Source organism: Chiroxiphia lanceolata, chromosome 1 (assembly GCF_009829145.1).
Source record: "Chiroxiphia lanceolata isolate bChiLan1 chromosome 1, bChiLan1.pri, whole genome shotgun sequence".
In the NCBI taxonomy this organism is placed as follows: Eukaryota; Metazoa; Chordata; class Aves; order Passeriformes; family Pipridae; genus Chiroxiphia; species Chiroxiphia lanceolata.
In genome coordinates, this window is record NC_045637.1 from 145257509 (window position 1) to 145268056 (window position 10548).

The following is a 10548-nucleotide window of genomic DNA, read 5'->3' on the forward strand; positions in this document are numbered from 1 at the left end:
TCCCAAGGAGAGTAGTAAGATAGGTTTTTTGCCAGTTCTTTTAGTTGCTAGATATTGGGCTACTAATCGGGATATATATATATATTTTATTTTGGTTTTGTTTCTTTTCCCTTCCCCCTTCCCTTTCCCTTGTGAAATTATATATATATTTCAATTGTATATAACTGTAACATAAGTGTAAATATATTTATATATATTGCATTAGCTGTCTCTCTCTCGTTTTGGTTTTCTTGGTTGGTTTTTTTCTCCCTCTTCTCCCTGAGATTTTTGGGGTTGGGGGGGGACTTCCTGTGGTAAGGTTTGGAGACTTGGCAGGGAGCCAGCTTCAAACCATATCAACTGGTAAACCTCTAGAAAACTGCCAAAGCCCTGCACCATGTGCAGGTCTCACAGTGACTGAGTGCCCTCGCCTGCCAGCTCAAGTCACCCAACATGGGACTTTGTAAAGGGGGATGACCAGGACTGGTTCCAGCCTCCCCTTCAGTTCTTCTGACAGGTTCTTCTTGCCTTTTCCCTCCTTTCTCTCTTTGTACATGATGAACATCTGTACAAAAAACAAGCACGTGTCTCACTTGCCACATGGCTGGTGAGATAGACAAACTCAGCTTCAGTTGTCTCCAAAGACACAGATACGTACAACGCATTGTGAAAATATATATGCGAAGTCCACAGTAGGGATTCTCTACCAATAGCTGGAGAGCCTAAGAAGCCTTTTTAGAGGAGACAATACTTACCTAAGGATAGCTGTGTTGTTGCACATTGAGATTTGCTACAAGCCAATGAGAAAAGTTTAGAAATCCTCTTAAGACTGTAGGTTTCTGTGTAAGCTACATTCATAAGGTCAAACATTGCCTCGTACAGGTCCTCTCAACGGGAAAAGAGCACTTATTTTGACTTCTCTAGGGGAATAGTCAGGTGGCACAAAGCTTGTGTTGCTTGCCTCAGCCCCTCAGTCATGCTGAGAGGGCGGATACCTTTGGTGGTGACTCTTGGGTCTTCCAGCCAGTGACCAAGGCTGTTCTAAAACACCTTCTACTCTGCTACTATGAGTGGATGGTGATGGAAAATCAGCCGTGTCCTACTTTTTCTGCGTACTGAATTCACTTCAGCAGTGCTTATGGATGATTTATCTTCTGGAAGGCATTCAAACAGTCCAGATATGTCTGCTCTTGCACGTCTCCACCTGAGAAGCAGAGTAACTCAGCTGGCTTGGAGCCAGACCCACACTACCCCTGTTGAACAACTCGGGACACACGAGATTGCCAATGCAACCCAGAGAGGTGTCCACAGACTGAGTACATGTTCCAGAGTGCTGAGCAGGGTACAAAACATACACGGAGACAGTGGAAGGGAGCAGAAAATCCTGGGATGCCATTCCTTAAGCAGGCATATCCACACCACTCTTCAAAGAGGCCTGAAGGGTTTCCAGCCGCTGCCGAGAAATGGGGCCCAGGGTAGTCAGACCTGCCATCTGCTCCAATATGCTAGAATGCTATATATGAGCATTTGGAAACCACAACAGTTTGCTTCTGACTCTACAGGCATCTGCTTCCCAAGCACGGATCGAAAACAGCCGGGCCATTGGTTGTGCCTCCCCAGTGCAGACACGTTCAGCACTTTGGTCATGCTGGGTTGTGCCATTGTGGACACCCACACCTTCCCTCAGGACTGCACCAGCATCTACCTCTGCCTGGTTTGGTGTGCCTCCACCTCCTGACAAACTTTGCCCGCCTCTCCCTCTCCTTGCAGAATCCCAGACATCTGATTTTGTTATTCCTGTTTAGTCCTTGTTGCCAGCAATGCTGCTTTCTGCCTTTTCCCATTCTTGCTCCACAAATAAAGGGGTAGCCTGACTATGGAGACTGCACAGACCTAAAGATCAGTGAGGATCAAGGCACACCACAGGCATCTGCCCTGGCACGCCCTGACAGCCAAGCAGAGAAAGTATGCGAGACGACCATGCTGCACCAGGGGGTTGGCAGGATTCCTCAGCTGCATTCCCAGATTTTGTAACATTTGGTTGGTTTGGGGAAGACAGTGAAAGTCTGATTTGAAAAGCTGGATGGATTTCACAGGAAAACACTTTTAAAATTAGCTCTTTTTAACTGTGCTTTCACATTTCAATGGCTGCTGTATTGGCAGCAGCTGGAGTTAGCTCCTAACTCCTGGCTTGGTTTGAGTAAACCAAACCCTTACTGATCAGTCCACTTCCAGTCTTCACATAGAAACAAAATACAAAGAATGGTAGAAGGTATATACAAAAGCTTCAGAGGCTTTGCCTTGCTGACAGCAATGAGAGATTACATTTTTATTAACATTTTCAATTTTTAGCATTTAGGCATAAACTTTTAAAAATTTATAGGTCAGATCTGGTTCTCACTTAAAGTCAGGAACAGCTTTTCTACTAGTTTTGATAGAATTCAAGTTCAGTGCATTATCACTGGTGTATCAATCTCTTCCAAACTGTACTAGCATTAGCATTGCTAATAATTTTACTGTGAATATCATGATCTATAAGAGGATTTTTACATTCCACTTATTACCAGAATATAACACTTTTAAATGGTACATGACACTTTCTCGCTGATGCATGTACAGCTAAGATCTCAAAAGTGTGAACCATCAGTATTTCAATGCAGAATATAAATTTTAATGCAGAATATAACAAGCCAAGGGTAATGTTTCTATATTTGACTCCTTAACCCAATTTTGGCTTATTTTGGGGCTAAAAGGTACTATTTTTCAAAGCTTGTATTTGGCAAAACAACTGATCTTTGTTGTCATCAATTGTAATAATTATTCCAACACCAGGAACTCATCATTCATTAGCTCAGACTCCTGTAGCTGATTTTGACTTTTATTTCACAGATCCCTGATATAAATAGCCCTGATGACATATCAGTAGTATCTTAAATTTTAGGCAGGTCTGCCATTCTCCCCAGAAAACAGGCGGTTCAAGAAGTCCAGCAATCTTGACCCAGCTTCTCTTTTCCTTCTGCTGCTAAAGATCACTTGTACAGCAGACATCTGTGCTGGTACCTACAGCACCAGGTCATCCTTGTATGCTCTGAGCCAGGCAAGACCCTGGAGGGGTCTGACCCAGGCTCATATATCACAGAGCAGGTTACTAATCCCTACTACCAACACTGAAAGGAGAAATCAAACACGAAATGCAGCCTGAGAAGGAAGCCCCTTGTAACGCTGCAGTTTTTACACCTATTTATGTACCATCTGTTGGTCGGGGTTGTGCCTACAAGTACAGACTAGCATTTAATTGGAATGGACCTGGAAAAGCATTGTGAAGGAACAGTAAAGCAGTGGTGGAGAACACAGGCATCATTTTTTTGCAGTGTGATGCAACAGACACTTGATATCTTGCTGCATTTCTTCATTCAGTCATTGTAAGGGGAATTTTTCAGCTGCCTTTTCCTTCCTGTCTGCAGTGTGAACCACAGCACCGTTCCACAGCCATCTAACGAAAGCTAGGCAGATCTCACCATGGATACCCATTTAAATAGAGAAGTCACAGGACAGTTGCTATTTATGTGCCTGAATGGAAGTCTATTGTGTTATTTTTTTTGCTCCAGTGAAGCAGAACAAACCCTTCTTTTTCTTTGTTTATATGAGGTGAAAAAACATACTGGTACTGACTTTCAGATAAAACCTCTTAGTTGTAGTCAGTTCCTGCTCTCTTTAAGAACATCTGGGAATACAGAGACAGTCCATCTGTCCTGTTCCTACACTTAGGCAAAATACCTGTGATGTTAAATACCCTTCTCATTTTCTCTGTCTCATTACACCTCATGCTGTAGTCCCTAGTGCTAAAGGACTGTTTCTTTTCTCCATTTGCCCATATCTAGGAACTTTCAGGCACTACCCAAACACCAGGTTTTGATACACACAAGATACACACATGGAAATGAAATTTCTTTTACTTGAGGTATTGAGTCAAACTGCAGAAGACCTCAGCCTTATCTCAGAGGGCCAGTGTCATCTTTGAGACATAACCTCACTCTGCACTCTGGCTTTCTGTCTGTATTTTTAATTTGTTTTGCCACAGTGTCCTTGTCAGAGACCAGGGGCTCCTTGTGTTTCTGTTGTATAAACATACTAGCAAACAGTAGTTCTTGCTGCAGTAAATTCAAATACTCAGAAGGAAACTCTTCCCGAGGAAAAAAAAAGTAAAATTACGGTGAAGGAAAAGAAAAAAAAAAAAAGGAGATGTGTAAAGTGTTTTCAGTAACATCTCAGATGTAAGGCCAGTGGTTCTCCACATGAGCTAACTCTGCACCAGCCTCTCAGCACACCTGGTGCACCGGCATCGTCAGACACTCCGGGTCTGAGCCAGCTCAGGTGTCCCTGCAATGTGCAGGGGCTTTACTCAGTTCCACAGAGGGGGCACAGCTTGAGATCAGAGCAGATCTGAACCCTACATTCTCACATGCAGCTTCAGCACCATTTTAAGACCTCTGGTTTTAAAAAACACGTTAAAGCACTTTCACAATGTTAGCATCAATCAATTTTTTATATATTACCTTAAAGGACACTAAGCTAAGTCTTGTCTTGGGGCACATCTTAAAGGACAATAGTATTCCCCTTGCAGATTAAGAGACCTGGGAGGTGTCCACATGTTAACTGGATGTCCAGCCTTTTGTCACAGTCAGTGGAGTCCAGAGATCTGCCCACTTCACCCTAAAAAACATCTCTTGGCACACAAACCAGCTGGCTAAATTTAGATGTCTAGTGCCAGCTTTGCCTGTGGAATCCAAGACATTTACACAGAATTGCCAAATATTAAACATGACCTTTCTCCCTCCCAAGTGGCAGCTGGAATTTGAGGCCTACTACAGGACATCTCAAATGACTCTAGACAGATATATGTGGGCAACTGAAGCAGCCAGCAGGATAACACTCCAAGTTTCCTGCCTATGAAGCCTACGAATGGATCTATCTCATGCATAGACATTCAATTCTCCCTGAATGTCACATAAGAAGAGGATTGTGTCAATTTTTTTCCTTCCCAAAGGGAAGTTTGGCTCCAAGCTCCAAATCAGCTTCTCCCCAGTGCATTTTTTCCTCCCAGAGGACATCAGGGGGCTCACCCAGCTCTTCATAACTTTCCATACCTCCAAGCAGTATCCAGCTTGCCTTTAGCTGATGCACTGACATGGTTTTGTGTACTGTTAGAATTAATTCAACTACAATGTAAGCCGTGGAAAGGAATGGTGTTTATCCAGGATACAGCACCTCTCAGACTTTCTCATTATTTACATAGTGTTTATATTGCTCAGTGGTGCCAATCAGGGTAAGTATTTACTGCTGCAGGGTATTTACTGCTCCATGTCTGCATATAGCTGCTGCCCTGAAGAGCTCACAATTTAATTACAAAACAAAAGGCCTGGAGTTTAAAAGAAGAGAGAAAATTGATGAGCAAAAGAGGTAACAGTCACAAAGTCAGGAGAAGCAAAATATTTTTTATCCCACTCTGTTTATTTTTTAAATTATATGCTTTTCAATTAAAAAAAAAAAACCAACCAACTAACCAAACTCAACATGCTTAATTTCTCTTTCCACTCTTCCTGTTTCTCAAGGCAATTTATATTTTTCAGTAGAAAGATTGCACTTTACGTAATTTTACATTTCCATTTAATCCTATTTAAGATTCTTTCTCATGTTTATAACTTCCATCTACTTACATACCATTGGTTCAGGTGTCTCTCACAAGCTCAGTGCTGTATTATCAGCAGAAGGGCTTTCTTTCCCTGGTGGTCTATGAAGCAAGGCAGGTCACATTCATCTATTTTGCTCTCATTCCTCTTGGTTTATTTGCCTATCTGTGATCCAGCCTCCAGGCTGGACTGTGTGCCAACATGTAGTTTTCCTATTGGCCTCTCAGCAGGACCCTCTGGATTTCCTGGAAACATCAGTCCTGCTGTAAGTCTTGGGACATTACCCACCATTATACTACCCCTATTATTCCAATGAATTCCAGCTCACCTCTATCTGCCACCCAACTCACTTCACAGAATCCATGGACACGCTTCCTGAGATACAGGATCACTTCTACCATTAATTTTAAAAGATAATTTGTGTTACCCTTGCAGGATACCCCCCAAATTGTTGCTCCATTTGATGAAAATCAGAAACATATGACTGCGAGTTATTACCCATATTATAGCAGACACCAGAACGTGCTGCTGCTGTGCAATGCGTAGGAGAAAAGGCACTAGAAGTGCAAAAGGCATCAGAGTCAGCACTAAGCTTTTTTAAAAAAATCATTGTGTATTGAAAATCAGGGCTTAGACGCACACTACACACATTTGCACTGTTATCTCCTATTCAGATTCCACAGCTGTACTCTCAGAGCTCTCCTCTCTCCAGACACAGAAGACGCACAGAAGGTTGGAGAGAAACACTCTTCTTCTGTGCTAGAAAGCTGGTTGTTAAGAAAACATCTCTTAGATGCATAGGTCATGTTGTATTTGTCTCATCTGGGCTCATCTTTTCCCTACCAGGGATTGGCCTGTACCAGGCAGGGATGCAGGGCACTTTCTGACACATGTATATGTCCAGTAAACACTGAACCACCCCACACTTCATAGAAGCTTCCAGATACACTCCCAGCCCTGCAGCCCCAGCTCAGAACTGACCTTACTGTATTGAGGAGAGAAAAACCAGTACAAATGTGTATTTTTCAGGACTGGGTAGTTCTCATGGTGATTTTATCCATCTATAGTAATATCAGAAGGATGATATTAGCTGACCATGTCAGTAACAACAATCATGGCTGCTTGCCACCAGGAGAGAAAACTATGTTATTTTTCCTGACACACTGAATTTTCCATGTTGCATTTAGCTTAGTAAACAGTCAGCTGGAGCTTCCTATTCAGACTTCCCATAGTATAAACTGCTTTTTCTTTTCCTTCTAAAACAGTTTTCTATTTCCTCTCTTACATTCAAGGGGAAGTTAGAACTGAGATTACACAAAAACTCTGCATAAACAATACTGATTTTATGTGTATCTTGAGGTGCACAGGGATTTCCACAGTGACCCAAGTATAAGTTTAGATTTCTAATATATGTCAGTAGCCCAGGAGACATCTCTAGTCACAATTCATGTGGGTTTCCTCCACTCCTTTTACAGGTCATTCCACTCCCAAAGTCTGGCAGACATGATCCACTCAGGAGTGGCCATAGCTCTCCGTCTGGGACACCCAGATAGCTGTACTTTCATCTTGTCCTTGTTTCATGGCCAGAAACAGCTGTTAGGGCAGCCTGGGCACTCTGTGGCTTCAGCCACCAAGTGCTTGGCCCTGCTCGACCTGTGGATGATTTAAAAACCTGCATTTCTCACCTTGGTGTGAAAACCATCCCTTTTACTGGACTATCTCTGCTGGATGAAAACCAGAAATGAATCCTCGTGACACAGAGAAGGGCTCTGCAAGAGAGATGAGGAATCATAAGGCTGTATTGAATAGATCATCTTGACAATTTCTAGGATTCAGTGGCATGAAGTAGGTTTTTTACAGGCCTCAGTCTTCCCTGACTGAGCAGAAGAGATGCGAAGAACAATCAGACATGACTTTACAGAGTATCAGCAGTTAATGGTCTTATGGCAACCTTACTTTCTTTGAGAGCCTGCCTACTTTTGCAGAGCACAAGACACGTCAAAGAACCCAATTAGAGTGGGTATATGTTATATTGTATCTGTAAATTACGGGCATAAAGTAACTAAAGACAGGGCAGCAGAAGTTTTTTTAAGACAGAAAAGCCCCAGGTAACTATGATGTGTGGCAACACCCAAGTATTTACAAGCACAGCCAGCCAAGTGTGAGACACAAAGCCCCTCTGACCCTCCAACAGAGGGGATAAGGGTAGGCATCTTAAAAAGAAGCTCAGAGACAACCAGCTCTGCTCTGTCCCTTTTTTTGACCCTTTCCTTAGAATTATAAGAAACTTGGAGTTGGTTTATCAGAGAGGAGGCAGAGGCTAGTGGGAATCTCTGGACCCTTCCAAAAAAATCCATCTTGAAATATAAGAGCAAGTACAGGTAAAATTCACAGTAAACAACTTTTTAACCCAGCTCACTATTATGCTTTATGCAATATATTCCTTCTATAAGCAGAAGCATTTGATATTCATTCCTTTGCAATTAATTCATTAGGGGCCTGAAATTTTCACATAATTTTCCTCGCAGATGTCCAACATAATAGAGAATGAGGGAATTAAAATTGCATCCAAACACACACACAAACAAATAGAAACAGAAAATCCTTTTATAACCTATGAGGACAAAAGCATGAAGCACAGTTAAATATGCTCATGTTTGAAATGGTAAGGTTGGGGAATAAAGATACACGTATTTATGACCCCTATAGAATCTCAATATGGTGTTCAGGAGGACAGAACTACAAAATTATCATCATTTTTCAGAGCAGACACAACTTTTGCACAGGACCAGTTACAATTGAGCTCAAACACCTTTGTGCCTTAGTTTGCCACCTGTTGATAAACACACTCATACTTCACACATGGTGGTTATAATGGTATTTAAAGACTGTCGTGAAATGTTCAGAAAAAATAGTGATAGAATCATGGAAAAAGTACAAAGGTAGAAAATTGCCAACATCCTCACTGCTAAGAAAATTTGAATTGATTCTAGATCCCTTCAGAAGATTCTAAGCCACAAAATGTATGTAAATTATATGATTTCTCATTAAGGTTTAATTAGCTTTTAAAAATGGGTTCAAGCTAAAGAAAGAAATACATCACAGAGGAAAGATAAATAACTAGAAGACGGTATATTGCTCAAATCTGGAATGTGCAAGGTCTAGTTACAAGTCCTGGCTCTGCTGCAGACCTGCTACACACAGACAGAGCCAGGCCTGTCTACTGGTCAGTTTGATGATAGTGCAAAGTCCATGAAACTGAATGGTAATTTTCAGATTTGTGATTTTGCTCAATTAGCAGTAATTATTACTGTTAAATCATCTCCTGAAAGTTTGTAATCAGCTGCTGTTAACAACAGTTTTAATATTTATGGTACCATTTACAGCTTAGACTTTTTTTACAGTCTGCTAATGAAACCCAGGGTTTAACAACAGCTGGCACTTACACTACAGCCTTATTTTAAAATGGTTTTTATGTCTTGAAGAAATCAAAGTAACCTGCTGAAGGGACAAGGCTGGAGGGGAAAATCTGTTAAGTGAGGGTTTGTTTGAACTATTTCTATAGCAGCACTTTACAAGGCTTGATACCTGATCCAAGCAGCTGATACAAGAAAGACACAAAGTGCACATGTTCACCTTGTCACTCACATGTGTGGGTACTCAGCACTGCTGCCTGGGCACCGAAATACCATTGCAGTCCAACTGGATTTTGGCACTGGATATAATTTAGGAATTGTCTCACCATAGCCTCGCCACTGTGTTATAAATGGTTCTTCAACTACAAAATAAACAGATCCAAATTGTCCCCTCTGTTTTTATCAAGACTGCCACTCGTCAAATCCGTGCAATACAGACTGACTACAGCATTCTATTAAAGTTTTATGACAGGAATAGCCCATTGCATACAATCCCTTGTACGCAATGTACAATCTTACCTTTCAAAATCTCTCTCTTCCTGCAAAGATGGGTAATAGCTTCAGGAACTGTAAAATATTACGTGGCTCGTAAGGTCTCACAAATTGCAACGTACTGAGTGGTTTGTGGGTTTCGGCAAGTGTTCCAGGTCAGCAATTACTAAATACTGGTGATTTATGAAGCCTTATCCCATAGATCTGCAAGATTCAATATTTTATGAGAGTGTGTTTTAAAGCAGTGAAAAAGAAAACAAACGAACAAACAAACCAACCAAACAAAAACCCCACTCCCAAAAAAGAGGTAGCCCAAAACTTCCTTACAAAGCAGAAATCCAGTCCTGTGTTAGTGAAAATTTTTATCACATCACCCAAGCGCTTCACAAACTTTAACAAATTAATCCTTTACGCTCTTGTGAGCAAGGAAATATATCCTTTATATTGTACTTTGAGGAAATCATAAAGACTGTAAAGCCCAAGTATTCCAATACATCTAGTCATTTTTGAGGGCTTGAGTTTCTGACTGCTTAGCTTCCAGGAATCCTGCATTATTTGCAGCTCCTCTTCATATGGACTTACCTTCTGAAGTACACCAACTACCTATTTTCTTTTTTTTTTTTTTCTTTTCCTGAACTATAAATCCTAATTAAAAACCGTACAGTATCACAGAATCAAAGAATCACCAAGGTTGGAAGAGACCTTCAAGATCATCTAGTCCAGCTGTCAACCCAGCACCACGATTGTCATCCCTAAACCATGTCCCCAGGTGCCACATCCAGGCACCTCTTGAACACTTCCAGAGATGGTGACTCCACCACCTCCCTGGGCAACTTATCCCAATGCCTGACCACTCTTTCAGTGAAAACTTTTTTTATAATATCTAATCTGAACTTCCCCTAGCACAACAAAAGGCCATTTCCTCTCATCCTTTCCGTTGAGACATGGCAGAAGAGACTGACCTCCACCTG

The 10548-nt window shown here is 41.6% G+C and overlaps 1 long non-coding RNA gene across 1 annotated transcript; it reads right to left on the minus strand.

Moving 5' to 3' along the window:
- Window positions 1-5914: 5914 nt before the first annotated feature.
- LOC116780324 lies at window positions 5915-10328 on the minus strand. The gene is made up of 3 exons (XR_004354421.1): window positions 9605-10328; window positions 9318-9447; window positions 5915-7438 (listed from the first exon to the last, which is right to left on the minus strand). It is a non-coding gene; the product is annotated as an uncharacterized LOC116780324 (long non-coding RNA).
- Between the last annotated feature and the right edge of the window lie 220 nt (window positions 10329-10548).